Source organism: Rhineura floridana, chromosome 7 (assembly GCF_030035675.1).
Source record: "Rhineura floridana isolate rRhiFlo1 chromosome 7, rRhiFlo1.hap2, whole genome shotgun sequence".
Classification (NCBI taxonomy): domain Eukaryota; kingdom Metazoa; phylum Chordata; class Lepidosauria; order Squamata; family Rhineuridae; genus Rhineura; species Rhineura floridana.
This window is the reverse complement of record NC_084486.1, coordinates 22681544-22705220: the sequence shown is the minus strand read 5'-3', so window position 1 is coordinate 22705220 and position 23677 is coordinate 22681544. Positions and strand designations below refer to the sequence as shown.

Here is a 23677-nt window from a genome sequence, read left to right as displayed (position 1 = left end):
CCATTGCACAGAACGAAAAAAATGCCATCAGGAATGGCATCTTCTATCACTGTAGCACTTTCATGCTAAAAGCTGCAAGGAGTAATATTATCTATTATCTGTTAGATGACAGGTTCGTTAACAGCTATTACATGGGTAGCCAATGTGGTGCCCTACATATGTTGCTGGACTACAATTCCCATCAACCCTGACCATTGGCCATACTGGCTGAGGATGATGGGAGCTGAAGTCCAGTGATGTCTGGAGGGCACCATATTGGTTACCCTTGAGCTATTATATATGATAGCTCAGAGCTTGGGAAAGTTACTTTTTTGAACTACAACTCCCATCAGCCCCAGCCAGCATGGCCACTGGACTAGGCTGATGGGAGTTGTAGTTCAAAAAAGTAACTTTCCCAAGCTCTGTGATAGCTAAATGGAGCCTCCAGGTTCATACTCAATACACCTCTGAGTCCTAGATGCTGGAAACAAGCAATAGGGAGGGATGCTATCTTTATGTGCTGCTTGTAAGATTCCCAGCAGCCTCTGGCTAGCCACTGTAGGAAACACTGTTCTTACTCTTATGTTCTTATTTTACTGCAGGAACTCTGCCCAGAGTCTGAATCTAGGAACCCAGAAAGCACTAAAACAGTGTGGCCTGCCCTTGACATTACAGCTGTTTGGCCCTGCCCTGCCAGTGTATACCTGCAACATGCTCAGCAGCAGTCGGTACACTTTACAAGAAGACCTAGGGCTCACCTACTGTGTTTTGAGAAAAACAAGGCAATATTGCAGCAAGCAAAGAAAAGATAAAAATGACAAATGCTCCCTTTAAAATTAAAGGCAGGGAAAAGGAAATCTAAATGGCTGTTCCACTAGTTTTTATACAGGTGAATAACATTAATAAGAATACTTAGTAATAAACCAGGGAAAGAGACCAAGATTTGGACAACTAGTGCTGAAGCTTTCATTTCATTTGCTGAAGTTTATTAATAAATACCTTTCTTCCTACTCTGGCACTCTAAATTCTGAATGTGCTGTCTCACCAAAGAAATAAAGAGATATATTACTGGAGTCAGCAGTACAATTTCCATACAATGTAGCGATGCCATCAAGTGGTCAGCAGATGCACTGGATGATTTTCTCTCAATATGCATCCAGCAAACGTGTGTGTGTGCATCCGCACAAAATGCCGACTGGAGAATTAGAAAGTAACATGGCTTAGAAGTACAACATTTGTTCATCAAATGGAAAATAAACTACAACAAAAACATTTTTATTTCATATTTTCCAGAACAGCCAGAAGAGGAAGGACTTAGTTTGAGGAAGAATCCATGTCTCTGATCTATACTTAATACATATGGGACCTGCAACTAAATATTGTACTATGCAATGTTCCTGCTCAGGGTTTTAGCTAGCCAGCCATGTCCTCTTCCGGGATATTCCATTCCACTCCACCACCCTGTTTTCCAGTCTCCCTGCTCATCCAAGAGGTAGCCAACATTTGATGCCCACTAAGCAACTTCAGACCTCATTAAGTGGTTTTGGTTTCCTCTGCACTTACGGTTTCTTCCCACGCCACCCCAACTTGTTTTTTAAAGTTCTGCACACCTTGGAATTGCAATCCTGCTAATACCTCTCCTATGCATGAATGACACTGATTTGACTACAGAAGGATGCACACTCAAATAATGAATTCAGTATTAGTATATAGGATTATGTAACATACCTAATGTATATTGTAAAAGTAGAAAGTAGAGACACAATGTTAGATTAATGGAATTCTTGTGATAAATATACACATACCTTCTTGTTGTTATTAATAACTTAGTGTATTCACTGAGTACATTACCTAAGCACCTCAAGTGCTTCACATAAATTATCTTTGTAACAGCCCAGCAAGGTAGGTCAGTAATATTGCCTTCATATTATAAATGGAGTTTTGGAGCTGCAAGATTGTGACTTGCTTAAGGCCACACAGTGAATTTAAGGAAGAAGTTAGATTACTACCAGAACTTCCTGGCTCATAACTTTTTCTGCTAATAAGCTATGTTGACCGTTGCCTTCTGCACCTTACCCTGGAAGTAGGCCAATACATGTTCACAGAAGATTCTGTGCTTGCTTGCATGGATCAGAAAGATCCAGACTCCAGGTGGCAAGGGTTTCACTTTGGGCTAAATGACAAGGCAGGCTCTGTTCCCTACCTCACCAAAGTAAATCCTCCTGGATGGATCAGCCTATTTTTGTTCCATGTCACCTTCACATGTGTTCAATCATAACTCTATTCCATCCCATTTTCTGTGGATTCCCCCCCATTTACAATTGTTATAATGCTCACGTTGACAGCCTATTCTAAACAGCAAGAAAGCTAGGATGAAGCATAGTCTGTACACTGAAAAGATGTAATTTTCCTGTTCAAGCCTTTTGTCTCAGATTTGGGTATTGCAGATGCTCTCCTTTCCATTTATTCACGTATTCCATTGTTCTGAAGAACACCTTTGTTTTTGCACACATCACAAAATTTTTGATATTCCCCATTAACTAGTACAAGTCCAATAGCCATCAAGAATCATTGGGTTGGTTTACACACAACACCAAACCATGGTTTAGTGCTATGCACACAAACTACAATGAGCTCAAGAAAAACTCCAAGCCTAGGAGACCCCCCCCTTCTTATCCCATGCAGCTGGGAAAAGGACCTCGACCGTGTCCACACTCATCCTCAAAGAATCTGGTCCTACCGCATATAAGCTAGAGACTCCAGTCCAAAGCAAACTCTGGCCAGCCAAACATGCCAGCCTGAAAAGTGTGGCTTAAAGTTGACTTGTAGTGAAACCAACCAGAGTTCTTTCCCAGCCACAACCTCCATCTCACATACAACAATCCATAACTCCTCAAAACCAAAAGCAAACACCAGCAAAGCTTTCCTCCCACCCTCACAGGAGAAAGAGGAACACATGAGCCCAAGGCTTTACCTGAGCTTCCATCTCCTGCACAGTTTAAAAAAATATGCAGAAAAAAATGCATTTAAATTATACCCACTTGTATGCATTTTGCATTCAATATGCATTTTGAATGCATTTCCCTCCTAAAATATGCTGCACTTTGGCAGGGCTGCTATACGTAGGTTTCTGTATACTGTATCCCACACACCACCCGTAAGATATGTGAAAGCACCCCACAGAATTTTGACTTTCTGCTCTCTTGCAAATATCTTACAAACCACTAAAATGCTTGAAGCTAGCTACTGAACACAGAAGTTTCACTGAATACTACCCACTGATTCCACCAGAAAGGGACAATCACATATGAGATTTTAAAAACAACAACACCAGCCACACAGACCATTTGTACACAGAGGAATCACATTTGCATTCTAAAGCCTGGTTCTGTATCTCCAAATATTTAACACATTTATGAAATAAGACCTAGCCTTAAAAACTACAACAGGAGCATGTGCTTGAAGGTTCAAGACGGGGGAGAGTGTTGTAGGGACTGCCCCACCTGATATTCCATGCCTGAATGCTGAGCTTCCTATTAAAAACATAAGTAAGTGTCAGAGATAGTGCCTGTGAGTGCAAGCCTCATGGCTTTACAACGGCCACATGTATGTTTGTAGTCAGAATTACTTTATTTCCCAGCAGTCATAAACCTTAAGTTTCTTTATTCTTTTCACCGTCTTACCAAATTATTTATTTTTGCACTCCGCTGCAATATATACCAAACTTCAACAATATACACATGAAATCTCTTCAGGAAGTAGTGCCAGACTTAGACTGTGATCCTCAACACACGTGGAGTAGATGGGACTCCTCCAGAACTTCTAGAGGATTCCCCAGAGGAGCCAAGCACATTTGGTTCTCCATTTTAGCTAACCCTGACATTGCAGCGCAATTCTTGAAGGACAGTGTTGCTGCAGTTGAGATTTAAAACTCACATTCCTTCTGCCAACCTTTGGTTGGATGCCCAATAACTACCTTATTTATTGCCTCAGTTTAAAATGCAATGAAAATCATGATAGAACAATACTGAAATAGACAAAGACTATTAACAAGGGGTCCACACAGGGCCTTCTCTCAGTCCCACCAACGAAAACAGCTAGGTTGGTAGGGACTAGAGAGAGGGCATTTTCAGTGGTGGCCCCCACTCTCTGGAACTCCCTCCCATTTGATCTTCGCCATGCCCCTTCCCTGGATACATTCCGCCGGGCCTTAAAAACTTGGCTCTTTGGACAGGCCTTTAGGATTTCCGGGGAGGACTAACTTTTTTGGGATACTTATTATCTATTGATTGCCCTAACTGATCTCATGCTGCTGTGATTAATGACTTCATTGTATTTTATCTGCATTGTATTGTATTTTACTGAATTTTAGTTTGTACGTCGCCTAGAGTGGCTTCGGCCAGATAGGCGACACAAAAATTAAATTGTATTATTATTTATTCCAGGGATTAAGAAGGAAATATCTCAAAACACAGCAGCTTGTATAGCACAGTGGGGAGGAGAGCCCGGCTGGGAGTCCAGAGTCTGTGAGTTCAAATCCCTGCTCATGTCTCCTGGGTGTCAAGGGCCAGCTAAAGATCACCACCACAGTGAGTAGCTCAGAGGTTGAGTGCCCTGCCACCTGTGCAGCCGTGGGCAAGCTGCATAGTCCCAAGGAGCCCAGTTGCCCCCCCCAGCTAGCAGATGCAGACAAGGAAGGGACTGGCTTGTGCAGCTGTGGCAAGCTGAGCAGGCCCTAGCCAGCTGGGGAGGACTACTAGCCTCAGAGGGAGGCAATGGTAAACCCCTCTGAATACCACTTACCATGAAAACCCTATTCACAGGGTAGCCATAAGCCGGGATCAACTTGAAGGCAGTCCATTTCCATTTTCATCTCAAAACACGTCTGGGAAAAGATTGTTTCAAGATGCTTAGGAAAAAAACCAGGCTTGCCCATGGGAAGATTATTTTTAGCACACAGATTAAGATTAGTTACCCCATAAACATCCTTTAAGCACACTTTCATAAGCACAATAAGGATATGTGTGAAAAGCTTTTCTCTTTGAGGCATGTCTGGTGGCAAAAAGGCAATTCTCATTCTCAATAGACATGTTACAAAGAGAGAGGATTGTTCTTCCAGATCAATTAACAAGAAGTGCAAGAATGCGTATGTGGTTTAATGGCATGCCTGTATTGCAGGTATGGGGAATCTTTGGTCTTCCAGATGTTGCTGAACTATAGCTCATTTCATCCCTGACCATTGACCATACTTGCTAGGGCTGATGGGAAGTATAGCTCAGCAGCATCCTCACGCCTGCTGTATTAGGAATGCCACCAAATTTCACACAAGGTGCTAGCTAGGGTTAAAACCTTTTGGGATTCAGGCTTGAAAGATGTCAGCATAACAGGGACTGAAGGGAGTCCCAGGCAAACTGCAAGACTCTGCAGTGGTAAAGAATTAGCGCCTTCCTTGTTCCTTGTACATTTCAGAGGCCTCCAGGCACACAGGAAGAAACATTGTAGCTAGACCTTTCATGCATGGTTGGAGTGAATGGCGGAATCCAATAAATTTTATTTATTTATTTATTTTCATTTTTAATGCCTCACCTTAAAATATATATTTTAAAGATGTGCCTTCAAAAATTAGATTAAAACAACAAAAGAACAAATATAAACCTTCCAAATGCTAAAAAAATCAAGTGGAATAGTGTTAAAGATAGCAAGAAAACACCAGTATCCAATTTGCTAGTCATTAAAATTCTGGGAGAATTAAATTGTTTTGGCTCTTCAGATTAGGCCCTGGAGAGAGTTCTAAAGATGGGGTGCCACCACCAAAAAGGGTCTTTCTCCAGTTGCTACATGCCTAGCCTGTGAGGTTGGGGATAGGTTATGCTGTTCACCGCCCTGGGAGCTTATTGCTATAGGGCGGTCTAGAAATGTAATAAAATAAATAAATAAATAATAAATTCAGAGAAGGACTCCTCCTGGGAAGGCAATCTTTTAACCCAAACTCTAGACCATGCTGTTGAAAACCAAACTCAATTTTATTTTTATTTATTTATCAATATATTTGTATGCCACTATTTCATTTTTTAAAAAGCATCAAAGCAGTTTACAACAAAAAGAAAACCATATGGTAAAAAACATTTAAAATATAGTAATTTGTGTAATCATAATGGCAGAAGACCCACCAGTATGTTGCCTGCATGGATTAAATTTTAAGTGCAGTTGGGCAGGGAGCAACATCCTTTCTGCACAATCCAAGTTGTGATGCCAACACAGTCTACCCCACCACCACCAAGAGATTTGGTGTCAGTGCTCAAGAGGAAACAGAAGAAGCTCCCATGTACCTTGTCCCAATTGAATTTATCTGATAAATGTAGCTTTTTCTAATGTGCCAATTCCAATTTTCCAGTGCTGGAGACATCACCGAACATATGCAAGATCCATTAGAATAGTTACATGTGTGTGTGTGTGTGTGTGTGTATATATATATATATATATATATATATATATATATATATATATATATATATAAGACAGTTTTGAAAGCAACAAACAGAACTTCACTCAAGCTTGCTCTGGATCCCTATAAGGATTCCATTAATCACCTAAAATATATATAAATGTAATTGTGATTAACCAAACAGAGGTTTTTATTATATTAACAAAACGTTTCAGCTTCCGCCTTCATCAGCTGCTTACAAATGCTGTTACCGAGGTATATATATATAAAAATACTTAGGGGGGTGACAATGACTGTAGAAGCAGTTTAGTGATGTTGTGATCTGCAGACTTATTATCATGATGTGGACGAGGCAGCTGAAGGGCACGTCAGGACCTTTTGTCATGGAGAGTGGTGTCTGATATTATCATGGTGAGCACATCCATGGCTGGCCCAGCATTTCTGGCTCTGCAATTTATGTTTCACCATTTGTAGGACCAAAGCTGAAGGCATTTAGTGCAACTGTCTGTGAATACGGGGGAATGACATTTCAGGACAGTCATATGAGAAATCCCTGTCTGAGCTTAAGTGCCGTGCCTGGGCAGGAAGAGTATAAGAGGAAATGGAAGGTATGGAGTTCCATTCTCTGTGGAGTGTGATGCATATGGATACTTGACTATATCCTTAGTTGACATAAGATATGGTTAGCTTATCATATGAGCTTATGAAAGTACCTTATTTGGAACCAGACTGTTGGCCCATCTAGCCCAGTGACTTCTACTCGGACTGGTAGCAGCTCTCCAGAGTCTTATGCAAGGGTCCTTCCCAGCCCTGCTACTCAATATTGTTTAACCAGAGATTCCAAGGATTAAACCTGTGTCCTCCTGAATGTAGAGCCCTAGGAAAAACATACCCCTTCCTCAATTAAATCGTTATTAAAAAGTGAGAGCATTTAAAAGTTAACAGTCTTCAAATAACTAACAAGCTAGTAACAAGAAGTAAGAAATACAAGGATCTGAAAAGTTAGTATAAACTTCTTAATGTCAACGTTTGTTAAGCAGTGAAACTATTCAGAAGTCACCCAGGGAAGATGTGAAATCTCTTTCACTAGGAGATTTAAGATTTATAAAAGGGGATAGAAAAAATGTTTATCAGAGTTTATTTAAGTATACTGTATCCTGCTATGTAGAGCCAGTAAGCTGAAGGTTAAGACCATTTATGTTCTTTCCAGGATCTAATGTGTTAGAAGGGATATATTATTTAGCACTGAAAAAAATGCACATTTTCCAGTATAAGGTACAAAGCATTGTACAGTACAATCCAAAGCTTTACTGCACCAGTGAGTGAATGCTTGTGTTGACACTAGCTTGCCTACCCACACATTCCTACATATTAATAATTTGTTGACTAAAACGAACCAACTTTTCAAAAAGGTTTCTGCCTCATTGCTAATCTTTGAATGTCTGAAGGCTGAGAAGAAAAGCAGGGACCCATCAGGTGGTCTAAACCAGGGATGGGGAGACTGTGGCTCTCCAGATGTTGCTGAACTACAACTCCCATCATCCCTGGTGCAGGTATTATGCTACATCAGTACTAGAGGCTGATACATCCATGCATTTGGATTGGTGATATGTTAGGAGCCACCAATCATTATTCCAACATATTTATACACAAGCAGCCTTTATTCTATAATTGTCAACAGGTCTAACTGTAGAGTTGCAATGGAATTTTATCTAAATCAAAATCTGAGATGAACTTGACCCTGCCCAGAGTTAAAATCATCAATAATTTTAAGGAAAGCCTTTAGGATTTTGATAAGATTTCTGAATTTTCTCAAGGGAGAAGGGGTGTCACACATCTTCAGTTAACATGAAATTTTGCTTAAAGTGAATTATGAGGGTAAGTTGAAGTGCCTTGTCCAGAAGAAAAAGAAAGATCAGTGGGAATCTCACAAACCTATGACAACAATTTTGATATGATCAGCAATTTCTCAAGGGGAGTTTCATACATCTCTAGGACTGGGGAGTTTAAGACTGACTCAGAACATTTGGATGTTACATCAATGAGACTTCTGTGTTTGAGTTTATGGATCACATGTTAGTGACTGAGAAATGTTAAGTCCCATTTTGAAATGTGAGACTGAGCCACCAATCTGTCTGAAAGTCAGTCAGATTTGTGATGTGCATTGAATGCTGATCCATTTTGCTTCCCTGTTCTTACTGAACAGCAACTGAAAAGTCCAATCACCATATTTCTGAATATACTTCCTCCCCCCAAGCAGCATCAGACTCCTTGGTACGATTACACTCACTTTCAAGTGGCTGGTTTTGGAGGACTTTGCTCTGTCTTATGGTTAAGATGCTTGTGGCCAATCAATGAACCATTGCCCTTTTGCTTTGAATTCATAACTCTCTAAGGCGTTTCTACTCATCCATGAGTAAATCCTTTCCACATAGTGCTTGCCTGTTTGCTTTATTAAATGCTCTCTTCCTTCATGCCTTAAGCTATTGACTGAATATTCTAGCAACTTGCAATCTGTGGGTTTTTTCCCCTTCAGCACTCAAACCATACTGTACGAGGAAAGGTTGCAGCATTTGGGGCTTTTTAGTTTAGAGAAAAGGCGGGTCAGAGGAGACATGATAGAAGTGTATAAAATTATGCATGGCATTGAGAAAGTGGATAGAGAAAAGTTCTTCTCCCTCTCTCATAATACTAGAACTCGTGGACATTCAAAGAAGCTGAATGTTGGAAGATTCAGGACAGACAAAAGGAAGTACTTCTTTACTCAGCACATAGTTAAACTATGGAATTTGCTCCCACAAGATGCAGTAATGGCCACCAGCTTGGACGGCTTTAAAAGAAGATTAGACAAATTCATGGAGGACAGGGCTACCTTTTTTTTTTCCTTTTTTTTTTACAATAATTTTTATTCAAATTTCCATAAAACAAACAAAACAAAATCATAAAACATTCAAAGACAAAAAACAAGACAAAAATGATTAAACAAAAAAATAAAATGTTGACTTCCCATTTGTCGCAGATCAGTTATAGGTCTACAATATATAACAATCCTGTCTCTTAAATTATATTATAAAATCACTTTCCTCCAGTAGTTATCTTAATTAATCATCAAATCTCATAGACATTACTTTATTCTTTCCACAAAAAGTCAAAGAGAGGTTTCAATTCTTTAAGAAATATATCTATCAATTTTTCTCCAAATAAACATGTCGATTAATCCATCTCGTTAATAATAATAATAATCTTATTGTCATAACCATAGTCCAAATAAACATATCGATTAATCCATCGCATCAAATCTGTTAAGTCCAATAATTTCAATAGCCATTATTCCATTATCCATATTAATTCCATCTTCCATCTTCAGTAGTCCTGTTAAGTCCAGTAATTTCAGTGTCCAATCTTCCATTATCAGTATTCCATAATAATCTTGCTGTCATAGCCATAGTCATATAATAAGAGTCTGATGGGAATTTCCTCTATCCCAAATATTTTCTTGCCATCGATTCTGAATAAGTTGCTGAAATATTGTTGTAAAGTCATATCTCTGTTCTTCTTTTTTACAAAATGCACTGGCTCATCTCTTGAGAGTTTTTCCATTGTCACATGGCTGCAGTTAATTCCATAGATTTTCTCTATATCAAGCTCCAGCCAGCAAGCTACCCACACCACCCTCCCAGAGCATGCTGCTCGGAGAAGCTGCAGCTGCAGCTCCCGCTCGGACTATAACAGCGGCTCGGGCTGCCTCGCTCGGTGTGTGGGCACGCACGCACGGTGGCGGCTCCGGGCGTGAGTGTTCGCCCGCCAGCTTCGCCGAGTCCAGCTCCGCCTGTCTGACTGTGCTGCCGCGCTCCCTCCCGACACCGTGTGTGTGAGAGTGGGTGCGTGTGAGTGTGTGAGAGCTGCAATCGGCAGGAAGGGGCTGAGTGAGAGGTTGACAGCCACAAGTGGCTGCATCGCAGTGGTGGAGGCGCGCACCCCAGGCACCGCACGGGCCGGCTGGGGACCAGCAGGCAAGGGGAAAGGAAGGGAGGCCGGCCGATGCCAGCCTTGCCCTCCCCCGATCGGGGGCTTGGCGGGTGGGGAGAGGAGACCAGGAGCCTTTGGGAGCCCTGAATTGAGGGGGGGAGGCTGAAAGAGAGCCCCCTTCCTCGCCGGCTCATCCTTTTTCCCAAGGGAAAGAGGAGGGGGTGCAGGATTCTGGGGTGGGGGTCCGTTGCATTGCGCGAGGGGGCAGGGCAAGGCAAGGCAAGGCGAGTGGGTGGCAGCAGCTGACTGCTGCGGCGCTTGGCACATTCCCGGTTGCTAGAATGTGGGCAGGAGGGCATACATGTCGTTATTACCAGGGAAAGGGGGCAGGCAGAGAGAGAAAGGGAGAAGCGACGGGGGAGGGGAGGGAGATCTCAGGGCCAGACATAACATGAAAGTGAGGAAACGGGTTCCAAAGTGGACAGGGCTAAATCAAGGCAGCCTCACCTTGAACAGTTTCCTGTGCATTTGGGCTCCACTAGCTGAAGCAATTGGGGTCTCTGAATCCAGGTGAGAGTCGCTGCCTTCTCTCCACCGGGCGAGCCAGCTCTGCGGGGCTGCTAAGCTTGAGCTGCCACCGGAAAGAGTTCTTTTCCTTTCCGGAGCAGGGGAACTGGCTCCGGGCCTAAGGAGGAGCCAGCCCAGCCTGGCCTCCACAGCCACCGCCTCTTCACGCATGCGTGGCTGAGGGGGCCGCTACAAAGCTGGAGATCCACCAGTTTGACTGACATATGGCCGGAGGCCGGAGACGGCCCCATTTTCCCTGAGACTCCGGCAGAAAACCGGAGACCTGGCAACCCTACTAGTAAACGTCGCAAGACGTCACCCTAAGAGTCGGAAACGACTCACACTATAAGTGCGGGGACACCTTTATTTTTTAGTCAAGGGAGGGGAGAGAGAAAGCAAACAGGAGAGACAGAGAGAAAAGGAAAGAGAAAGGGAAGGAGGAAGAGAGGGAGAAATGTGCATAAATTACTGCTGTGTTGTGCTGCCTGCCTGAGTAGAAAAGGGTGAGAATTCCCAGATGTTTCTTATTTGGTGTCAGGAGAAAACTGCTAGAGTCCAGAGTAAATGTGATGACTCTGCAAAAAGGGAGAATATGAGAACTTCTGCAAAATCCTGTTTTAAATCCGACTTCAGCGGAATTCTCACTCAGCTCTACTTGGGAGAACCTCCAGAACAAATTTAGGGAGTGTGCGAGGTAAGGAGAGGGGAAGAACATTTGTTGCACAAGGAGAAATCCTTGCACTGACTGAATGTTTGTCTTAGGGCTACTTTGAATACAACCCAAAGAATTTTGACACGAGGTTGATTGCCTTCTAATTATTCACTTTTCCAGTTCTTCATTAAGATGGTAAAAGTGTCTGGTGTGTTTTTTAATTCTCAGATTCATAGGGGTCCTAATTTATGCCAAGGTAAAAACCATATTAACCATGAAAAAAAGACAATTGATACTTTTAATGAAAGTATTGTTAAGTGTTAGAGGAGCTTGTAGAGTCTTATAATTAATTTTAACATTTGTCTAATTTATTGAACAATTTCAGAGAAAACGACATAAAATGGAAACAGTAATTGTTAAATGCAAGGCTGGTGATAAATGCAACTAATGGAGTGACGGGTGGGAGAGAAATAGCACACTAGAAATTAATCACAGATGAAAAAGCTATCAAAAAAGGAGTGAGTCCTTGCTGGTATAAAGTCTTTAGCACCTCTTTCAGAATATTAACTGTTCTCACTAACCCAGAATATGTCTTGAACAGGTTGTCCTTCTTGTGTGCTTCCCATAGCAATCTGGCTGGCCACTGTCAAAACAAAATGCTGGCCTGATGGGCCCTTGGTCGGTGCCAGCATGGGTCTTCATGTAGTTTTTGTTGTTGTTCCATACTCTCAAACACACTGATCAATGTGCATGCAAAGCACTAGAGAGCAAGCAATAATATGATGCATGTTGGAGAGGTATGCCAACACAAGTCCTTCCCTTGTATGGCTAAGGCTACACATACAATAGCCCATTTATAGCAAAAAAAAAAAGTAGTTTTCCTCGATCCAGAATTGTTCGTGCTCATCTTGAACAGGCTGCTTTCAATCTAGATTCATTCTAGATCCTGCTATCCACAAAGGTAAGTGTGGTTACTTGATATGTGTTTGGAAACTCTTCCCTTGATTAGGTTATCCATGCATCTTCTTCCTGCCCATACCCCAGAGGAATGAAGGAAGAAGTGGTGATTGCAATCTTGGTATATGTCCACCCGCAATGTTATTGGGCAGGTGTGGATATACCACCCATTGCTAGGGCCAGCTACATCTTTTTTCAAATAGACATACTGCAGGGTAATGCAGAGTCAATCTGCAATGAGATTTTTTGGGGGGGTCAGAATGAAATCAGTTCCTCAAAAAGTGATTTTCAGAGGCAAAGAGTATGCAGGAGATCTAGTTTGTGTGTGGACTACATAAAAACACACACCAAAGACTCAGTCTCCATTTATTCTAGAATAAAATGCCATGTGTATGCTGCCTTAGACATCCCCTGAATCTCCATGTTGGACCCATTGGCTTTTATTTATTACTACATTTCTATAGACCTCCAAGCTGGCTTGCAGTAACAATCAACTACAGCCCATCATTTGATTACCTAATTTATTATTATTATTATTATTATTATTAGATTTATTAGTCACCCATCTGGCTGGTTATCCAGCCACTCTGAGCGACGTACAAAAGCAAAACATACAAGAACATCAGTACATCAAAGAACTAAACAGTAAAATAGAACCTAACTCTGTTAGTTGTAATGTAGGTTGTAATGCCTTACAACCAATCATAATAAATAAAAACAAGAATAAAATATTAAACAATAGCTGTGCAATCCTAACTATGTCTACTCAGAAGTAAGTCCAATTGAATTCATTGGGGTTACTCCCAGGTTGAGTGGGGTTAGGAATGTAGCCTTAACAGCTAAGAAGTACAGAGGGTTGTTTTTTTAAAAATGACCTAACATCCACTGTAACTTTCTTCTCCCCAAATGAAGAGAAGAGCTTTAGCTTGCTTCCTAAAGGTCACTAAGGAGGAGCAAAGAATTAGACTGAATCAGGCTGGAGTTGGCTGTTTCACAGGCTCCAGGTGGAATGCTGGTGGCCCCTCATGTCAGCTGACCTCCTGAGCTATTGGCTACAATACCACCTGCAGTGTTGAAGTATGGCATAAAGCAGGCAAGCATCTTCTGGCAAGCTGTCACAAAAGCACAGATAAGAAGAAACTTGGATCCCTGTACTAGAGTCCACAGTTTGACTTACATTACAGCCACATACAAACCACGTTTTAGAGTTATAGAGAACCAGACCACAATCCAGACAGGCATGCACATGATCTCTATTTTTGCACCACCACCCCATACATCCATTCAAGAAGCTTTTCCCCAAAACTCCCAAATTAGTTCATACAGTTCCTCCAAGTTCACAGAACAGTATGGAAATCTGGCACAATAACTTTTCAAAAGGGCAATGCTGCTCCTTGTAATGTGCATACAGAACCTAAATCAAACCATTATATGAAGTAAAGAAATAAGAACACGACCCCAGGAAAAAGTTATTATTGGAAAGCAGTTCAACCTAACACATTATTATACTTTTTTCTCTGTGTTCCATGGCAACACCATTCATCAATTCTGCTGTCGAGACTGAAGCTCTCTTACACAGATGGAGATAAATGTTTAAATTTAGAAGATTGGGTCTCATGCAGAGTTGGCACCAGTGGAATTGGTGCCAAATACCTGATCCCCATCTGGTCATGCAGGGAGATCAATGAAACTTAGAGAGAAGACACCCCTGAAAACTGGAGGCAAAAACAGTAGGACAGAGAACTGGAAATGGAAATAATGCCAGCTTCCAAATGCCTAGCCTTCTTTCACCAATTATTGAAAAACAAATGATAGGCTAGCTCTGTGCATTGCACAGAGAAGCATCATTATGCATGGGAATTGTTTTTATGTATTCATAGCTCACTAGTTTCTTATCAAAGTCTTCTCCAAAACAGCATTAGCTGTTTGGACATGCAGAGGTTATTAAGCAGTATAGATCTCACACATGAATATGATTGGGCTGCTCAAGGGCAATCAAAAACTTAAATAAAAAAGGTCCAACAAACAAAGGCGTGGACTCAAGGGATACATCCACACTAGGCATTTATTCTGGAATAGCCATGCTTTGCTCACTCACTTTTTACAATGCATTTACATGACATCGTCATCAGAACATTGTTATCCTGTGTATTCAGGTGGATGAGACTATCACCACGCATCCACTTCAGCTCACCTTTGCTCATCTTTCCTGTTGCCATTTGATCATCATGTTTATTTTTAACTGATCTGCATCTTTCTGGCTATTTTTTTTTTAAAAAAAACCTGATCGAAATAATTGTGCAAATTGCTTAAAGAAAAAAGTATTTTAGTGCAACTTTTTAAAGTGTTTAATAAAATATGCTGATGTTTTTATTGGTGCCAGTTTAATAACATGTTTTTGCCAATCTTTTAATTAGTGCTTAGGCACCTTTTAGCCTACCTTAAAAAAGTTATTCAAATAATGGCAGAAAACACTTTGCACAAATTAAAGGATTGGTTAAAAAAAAGATAAGACAAATGTTTTTCAAAAGACATGCTCAGGTGAGTGATTCCTTCCCCACTCAGTCAGCTATGTCACATCCACTAGTGTGGTTGGGATAAAGTGGGATGTAAACACAAAAAGATGTGCCATACTCAGCATATATTTGGCATATCAATTGCAATTTCATGCATACCTCTTGGTCCTCCAGATGTTTTGGGACTTCACCTCCATCAGCCCCAGCCAGAGTGGCCAATGGTCAGGAAGGATGGGATTTGTAGTCCAACAATATGTGGGGGGCGTGCATGGAGTTTCACATTTTAAACTCAAATCATACAGCCACCATGACTATAGAAATAAAACAGAGGTTGTTTCTTCTGCTAAATGCATTTACTTGGGAATAAGGATCATTTTGTTGTAAAAAATGGTAATATATTTTTAAAGTAATAATAATAAAATGAGCATAGGATATATATGCCCACTTGCCCACTGACTAAAAAATGCTTTTAAAAATAAGAAAGCCCTGCCCAGGTGCTGATGGGTAGCCTGTTTGCCACTGCCCCATCATCTGCCTGGATGGTAATTTCAGAGGGGGCTGGTTTTGTGGGGCTCTGGACCTGAAGTCCCCAAGGCCCAGTCCTAGTGGCACCAGTGATTCCATAAGTTTGCTAACTCAATCTCAAATGAAAATTCCCAAGTATTATTTATTTATTTATTTATTTATTACATTTATGTACTGCCCCATAGCTGAAGCTCTCTGGGTGGTTTACAGCAATTAAAAACATTAAAAACAAATATACAAATTTAAAAACACACAAAAAAATAAAAAACACAATTTAAAAATTTAAAAACAATTAAAAACACATGCTAAAATGCCTGGGAGAAGAGGAAAGTCTTGACCTGGCACCGAAAAAATAACAGTGTTGGCGCCAGGCGCACTTCGTCAAATAAATCATTGCATAATTTGGGGGCCACCACTGAGAAGGCTCTCTTCCTTGTTGCCATCCTCCGAGCTTCCACTCTATGGAAGCCCAGCCCATGTGTTTCTGCAAGTCACTGTTCTGCATATGCCCAATTGAAAGGAGGCAAGCACAGAACAAGCGATTCTTGTTCTCAGGAGCAGGTCATCTTGGCTTGATATTTCAAGAATGATTGAATGCTCCAGTCACACTCAGTTCAGAGACAGGGCAGAATTTCCCACTCTCAGTTGGGGTTGATGAAAAGGAGTCAAAAGCAAAGCAGAGGATTCTTCAGAGATTCAGCAGTTGTCCTCCACTGTGGGGTTGGTACTGTGGGCTTACAGGAGCCTTACGTTATGTAATTAATTTGTACACAACAAGCCATGTTCTAATGGCACACTGTTTGGGAACCACTGTCTTAGAGATTGATCTATTGCAGCATGAGTTTTGGTAGACAACAGCCTACTTCATCATACGCATGGTGGCCAGTACTGTCTAACACACACACTAATAATCAGTATAAGATGCATTACAATGCATACTATAGAATTGCCATGCATGAATTCAGCCCTGGATAAAATTTACTACTCTTTTTTATTTAAAGTTTACTCTGTTACATGTTGGAAATCACTTTAATCACTCTTCGCACTTCATTAGTTAAGCTTGCCATAAGTCTGTTTCAGCAATATTCTCTGATTTCCCATGAAGGGAGTTATATATATCATACAGACTTCTCTGATCTAGCTGGGGTGGGCCAAGGATGCATTTTCTTTTACTCCCACTCCACATCTTGACTCTCGCAGACAATGACCTTGTACATTTATTACCCTATGTATTTCCACTGGGAACTGTCTGATTTCTTATGACAGATTTGGTCTGACACAAGTATTTCCCAGTTTTACAGGATGAAATTTATTTCTTCCATTGATATCCAACTTCTTTTGTTCCACCAGCCTCAGGCACAATGTGCTATTGCCCAGACATGGTACTAAAATGGAATCTAAAATAATTAAAAAAGCCAGATCCAAACATGCCGAATGTTTTGCAGTACAACAACAATGCTGGTCTTAACTCCCCAGGTCAGTTTCAGAGAGGAAATAACAACCCAGAGAAATTCCAATTGTCAGGTCACAAACATACAATGACCTTTTTTCGTCTGCAGATAACCAACATGCAGTTCAGAACGGGAACTACAGGAACAATATTAACTACACACATTAACTACACACAGAGATGTTCAATTTAAAAGTTTCATTTGGGAGAGGGCAAAACAAAAGAATGTTGTTGTTTTTTAAGATGCAAGTGAAAAGGTTCCAGCTGTCAGAACTCACCAAGGGCACATCTGAAACTAAGCCGGGGTGGGGAACCCGTAGCCTTCCAGATATTTCTGGACTCCAGTTCCTACCACCCTCCAGCAATAGTTTTCCAGGATCTCATCTCCACTGGTCTTCTGACCTGCCTAGACCCTCCAGTATTTTTGAGCTCTCTGCCAGCTGTTAATGGTGCCTCCCTTCTACAAGGGCTTTTTGGCTTTGTGGGAGGGGGACACCGTGGTGGAGGGCTTGGAGCACAATCATAGCCAGGGTCTGCTTGAGACGGGTTGTACCCACCTCAGCTCTGCCCACCACAATTTGAACACAAATGTGTTTGCAGAGTGAAACCCTTCTGCTTTAATTCTTGCTCCACTCTTAGCTAGTATAAGTGAGGAGTTTGAACTTGGAGTGCACCGTGTCTAAGGTGCTACTCCGCTGATCATGTAGGGGAAGAAGGACAGCCTCTCAGTACTTATACTAGGCCTGACCAATCTGGGGGTCTGAAATTGCCTCCCAACCACAGAGAATGATGTTGCATACATCTATTCCCTTCTGCTCATTAAGAGGGCTCTGAGAGTTGAGACCACACAGTCTCAAGCAGTTGATTAAGCTAGGCTACAGCTAAACCCCAAAGTCCTTGACATCAGCTTTTTGTATAATTCCTAATTATTTGTTCAGACATCTTGATATGTTAAAGAGGAGGTTTAGTGTTAACTTTCTTCCAACTATTTAAATGCTCAGAGAATGATTTGAGGATCAAAGCAAGCACAATTCAGGCACCAAGCTGCTGTAGGTTAGTTCTGGGGCATGCCACAACTCCCAAGACTGTCAGTTAATTTGACTCAGATGCCAGTCCTGCAGTAATTATCCCACTGCTGCACTAGCAACTAAACAAATCTAGCAGCAGCAACCCAGAGGAGGGAATGTTCATCTCCCCACAAGGAATATGCACATCTCTTGCCACATGGAATGTCCACAGCAGCACTTAAGCAGGGTCAATCCAACACATTTTTCTGCCAGAGGCAAAGGACAAGATGACAACCCCCCCTTCCATATACAAAAATGGATTGGACTGGCAGTGGAATCTTGCTTCAGCACTGGCACTGGGATAGTATCTTCCAGTGCAATTTAAGGCAGCCAGCTAATTTCAAGCGGTGTATGACAGGCCTGTGGTACACAGCTTAGTTCTCCAACAGAAAGAAAGAAAAGGCTCAGGAGGAATGGCTGAGTGGAGTCGGCTGCCACTGCTGTCCCCCCGGCATTTGTCACCTGAGGCAATTGCCTGACTCTGCCTAATGGTTCATGTTCAAGGTTCTGGTTTTAGTGTACAAAGTCCTATGCAGCTTGGGACCAGGATACCTGAAAGATCGTCTCACCCCTTATATACCTAGTCGATCACTACACTTCGCAAGTGAAGGCCTCCTGCAGATACCATCTTATCAGGAGGTCCACTCCGCACAACATAGAAAGCGGGCCTGTAGTGTTGTGCCTGGAATTCCCTCCCCTTAAATATTAGACTGGCACTACCTCTGTTATCTTTTCAGAACCTACTGAAGATCTTCCACTTTCAACAAGTCTTTTAAGTAGAGACCTTATCCCAGTCTGTAGCTGTGTTGGAATTGCTTTTTTTTTTTTTTTTACAATAATTTTTATTCAAATTTTCATAAAACATACAAAACAAAATCATAAAAATCATTAATTAAGATAACTACTGGAGGAAAGTGATTTTATAATATAATTTAAGAGACAGGATTGTTATATATTGTAGACCTATAACTGATTTGATCTGTGACAAATGGGAAGTCAACATTTTATTTTTATTTATTTATTTTAATCATTTTTGTTTTTTTGTTTTTTTTGTCTTTGAATGTTTTTTGGAATTGCTTTTTAAGATGTTTTCAGAACTGTTTTTTTGAGATGTTTTAAAGCTGCTTTTTTAAAATAATATATGTTTTTTAAAGCTGTTTTGTTTTAATGTTTTTAAAGATGTTTGGCTTTAATATGTTCTAGAGTGTTTTTGTTTGCTGCTGGCACTACCCACTTATCATAACCGTAAAATAAAAGTGAAACAAATTCATAGGATGATCTTAAGGACATACACTTCATTTCTGATACGATATATAATTGCCTCCAGCTTAATTAAAATAAGACTTTTTTTCTCTTTTACATAGAGTGGCTGTACCCTTTTTAACATTCAGGACAAGATCTTCTGAATCCCACCAGCTGGACTTTACTAAACTTCCACTAGCTGATTGGCTAGTATAGTATCCTAGCGACAACAGGCAACCGAGATGCATTCATAGCCTTGGATGAGATAAGCAGCTAAATAGTCTATTTGTGCCCAACAATGTGCTAATGCACTGGAAAACAGATAAACTTCTAAAGGAATAGCATCTTCAAGTGACAGCTCCTTGCCCATTGACCCTTGCCCAAGTCATGTTAATGTGAAATCATTTCCTATCACTACGAAGTATTAAGGCAAAAACATCTGAGAAAAATGTAATATTGTTACACACTCCACATGGAACTTAAATATACCAGAGGCATCTTGCTTACATTTCTGAAGTTGGACAAACAAAACATACTGCGAATTACATACTGTGACTACATATATATATATATGTTCAAATCAAAATGAGAAAAACATAAGAACATTTGAATTAAGTGGTTTTGCACAGCCATATTCAGCTATTCCTTGAACCCACCCTTTTTTGTACCCAAGCTTGAAAAATAGAGTTGATTGTCCTTTCATAAAACAAGCATTATGATTGTCTGTTGCTGTTTGATGAACTGATGAATGCATCATTTTGCATCAGAACGTTTGCAATGTTGAGGATTATTTATCCAACAGATTTTGGACAATGCGTGTCCAAATAACTGATTTCCCTCAATCCATCAACAGGAATAAACTTCTCAGTATGAAATTCATACAGTGCCACCCTAATAGACATGCCAAATGCATTAACCCAGTCTAAATGCATCAGGCAGGAATTAAATGTCTTTTAGCCCCAGCTTTATTTCTGTTCATTTAAAACACACATCCCAGAGCAGGGAACATTATACATACATCTGAAAACTAAAATACTTTGTATGTAAGGTTCCTAATATTTACACTACTATTGTTCTGTTCTACTTACTTTCGTTTCATGGTCACTGTAGGTATCTTTACATTCTACAGTACTGATTGGCATGTAACAATTCACTCCTAATTTTATCTAAGCGGCAGTTTCATAGTAAAGATCCATGCAATTGGCCTCCTTTATGTTGTTCCAGGCATTTAAATGTTATAGCAGAACCATGGGCTGAATCCACAGAAAAATAATTTTCATACAACTACTTCCGTATGAAACAGACACCACATAGTCACTCGTGCACAGAAAGCTCTTAGACGGGGAATCAGTAGAATGAGTCATATCTATGATGCAGCAGAGAAAGTTTGGTACTGTTATTCCCAATGTGTGACACCCAAGAGTGCAATGGTGCTTTTGAAGACTTCCCCTAGTACCTGTGAAGCCTCTGAGCTCTCCCCGCTCTTTATGATGAGATCAGGGCTCAGATCAGCAGCTGAACAGAAAGCAGAGTGACTGAGAGGGCAGCAGGGAAAGGGGAGCGATTTGGGAGGAAAACAGAGTGGATAGGAGAGGTGGGGGTGAGAAAATGTGGTACTGCAGGAGTCACAACGTCTGACCCAGTAAAACAGATTGTCTTGAAATGAAGTAATTTTTTCATGGGTACTCTTCCCCCAACCACCATCAAATCACAGCCACCTCCTTTGACTGAATTGTAAAAACCATGGAATCCAGTGCTTTCTACCACTGCCATGGCACAAAAGCATGGATCTGAGGAACAGATCCTTATGGATCCTCATCATCTTTTATAATGGGACCCTTGCAAAACCATCAATCAAACGAAAAGTCACCTGTGTTCACAGTTGTGTTCTGTGATTTGTTTATCATTTTGAAGATCTATGAGGACTCATGCCTTGATTTATTTGTTTAAATAAATTTTACTGTGTAGTCTATCAATGTGAATATTACTTTGATGATGGGTTTTTGGGGACCCCATGTAAAATCATGCAAATTCGAGAGGATCTATTTTAATTCCACAAGATCTGACTTTTACCCCATGGAAAAGCAAAAAAAGTAAGTGTTATCATTCTGTGACTGCATGTTTGTGAGGGAGTGATCAGGGGGAGGGGGAGCAATTAAACAGGGCGGTTTATGTGTCCATATGGCCATTAAGGTTGGCAACCCCTGGCCTAAGGGATTTTTGGACTATGTTGTATAAAATGCTATGATCTCTGTTGTATAAAAATACAATACTTAATAACAATAGAAAACGTTGCCTATTTAAAATTCTCTCTTAAGGATAGGATGTCATTGAATCAAGAACACCCCGTTGGCCCCTCAACATGCAGCATCTTCTTGCAAGCAACTTGTTTTCATGATCCAGACTTATAAATAACTTATTAACATCATTACAAGGTATTGCATAAAACAGGAGGGAAACCCTCTAAACTTCTGTATTGTGCCGACGGTTCAGCCCAATTTCATTTTACTATTTCACTAAATAAAGCTATCACTTGCCAGCAGTGACAAAATCATATTCCATGCCCACTGACTCTGTCATAGCCACAAAACATTTCTTACTTTCAGGGATCATAGCATCAGTTTTGAACCATGATTATAATCTAGCTGTTTCAGATCTTGCAATAAATCCAAAGGCTGTCCTGGCTGGATTTGACAGAAAGCAGTAGAGTGGAGCACAGGATTAATTTAATTCCATGGTTTTCGGAAAGTCGAAGGCGGGCCCTTCCTTGGGTGGGAGATTATGGTGGAGTACACAAAGGTGCACTTGGCATAATATCTGGCCAACCAAAGTAAGCCCTTTGGCTTAATTTAGAAGCAAAAAAATGGAAACGGACTACCTTCAAGTCGATCCCAATTTATGGCTACCCTGTGAATAAGGTTTTCATGGTAAGCGGTATTCAGAGGGGGTTTACCATTGCCTCCCTCTGAGGCTAGTCCTCCCCAGCTGGCTAGGGCCTGCTCAGCTTGCCACAGCTGCACAAGCCAGCCCCTTCCTTGCCCGCAACTGCCAGCTGGGGGCAACTGGGCTCCTTGGACTATGCAGCTTGCCCACGGCTGCACAGGTAGCAGGGCACGTAATCCCTGAGCCACTCACTGTGGGGGTGATCTTTAGCTGGCCCTTGACACCCAGGAGACGCAAGCAGGGATTTGAACTCACAGACTCTGGACTCCCAGCCAGGCTCTCCTCTCCGCTGTGCTGTACCAGTTGTGTAGGCATGATATGCATGTAGTTGCATGTAAAAATTGTTTTAAACCAACACTAGCCTCAGCAGATGTCAGGTATGAGTAGGAAAAACCTTCAATCAGCAGGGTTTTTTTCTGCTCAAAATCACTCCTATAAGGCATTTTGCTGCTTCTGTGGGGAAAAGATTTGAGTATCTGTGTCTCCCCCCCCCCGCCGCCCAAAATGTAGAAAAGGAAGCTGGGAAGATGGTCAATTTTGAGCATAAATATGCTGGAGGGGAAAGGGTTAAATGCCCCCCTTAAACTCCCAACCTCCAGAGACAGCTTGTTAGAGTGGCCACTTTTGCATCACCAAGAAGAAGAAGAAGAAAAAGAAGGCGGCACAGGTTTGCATAAAATGTACATATGTTGATTGATGTGTATAGATGTAAATTTAGAAATAATCACTATAATTTATAAAGTAATACAAGGAGTGGTATTCAGCGAAAAAAGATGCACTAGCACAAGGGTTAGAGCTAGTGCAATGGGATTCCCCCCTTTCCTCTTCCCGCGTGTGCCCCACGGCATCCCAAAATCTGCTCTGGAGGGTTAGGGGAACACCCAAAACAGATTTAGGGGGTGTGTAGGGGGAAGAAAGGGGGAGCTCATCCTACTGCAGAAGGAGAAATACTTGCACTGACAGAATGATGTTTAGTGCTATGTTAGAATACAACCCAATATGTGTCACCATAGTGGGGAAGACTCTGACAAGGGAACCTGTCTGCCTGCTCAATCTGATGTCCAGCTGCTAACTGTTGATGATCAACTTCAAGGCTGTTCTCCCTTCCTATGGTTATCATTAAACCAGGCTGGAACCGGATAGCCCTTCAAACAGAGGACTCTTCATATGGCGGACTGTCCTCTGACAGACTTTCAAACAAAGGACTCTTCCGTAAAGTAGGGCACATGGCCACCCTACTGATTGTGGAGTAAATGACCACTGTAAAATACATTAGAATGCTGTATCTGAAGCAAGGCCTATGGAAACACTGTACTGTACTAGCTGAGGCCATATTCAACTTGCCTGATCAGCTGCTTCTCGCAT

General features: G+C 41.3%; 1 protein-coding gene across 3 annotated transcripts in view; it reads right to left on the bottom strand.

Moving 5' to 3' along the window:
- GRID1 (glutamate ionotropic receptor delta type subunit 1) overlaps positions 1-23677 on the bottom strand; it is a 1096368-nt gene that overhangs the window by 693016 nt on the left and 379675 nt on the right. Inside the window, exon 1 of one of the 3 annotated variants that reach the window (XM_061635044.1) lies at positions 7138-7184. The exons of the other annotated variants lie outside the window; for them this stretch is intronic. The gene's annotated coding sequence lies outside the window, so the exon portion shown is untranslated. Of the gene's footprint in view, positions 1-7137; positions 7185-23677 lie in introns of those variants that run through there. 3 annotated transcript variants of the gene reach the window in all.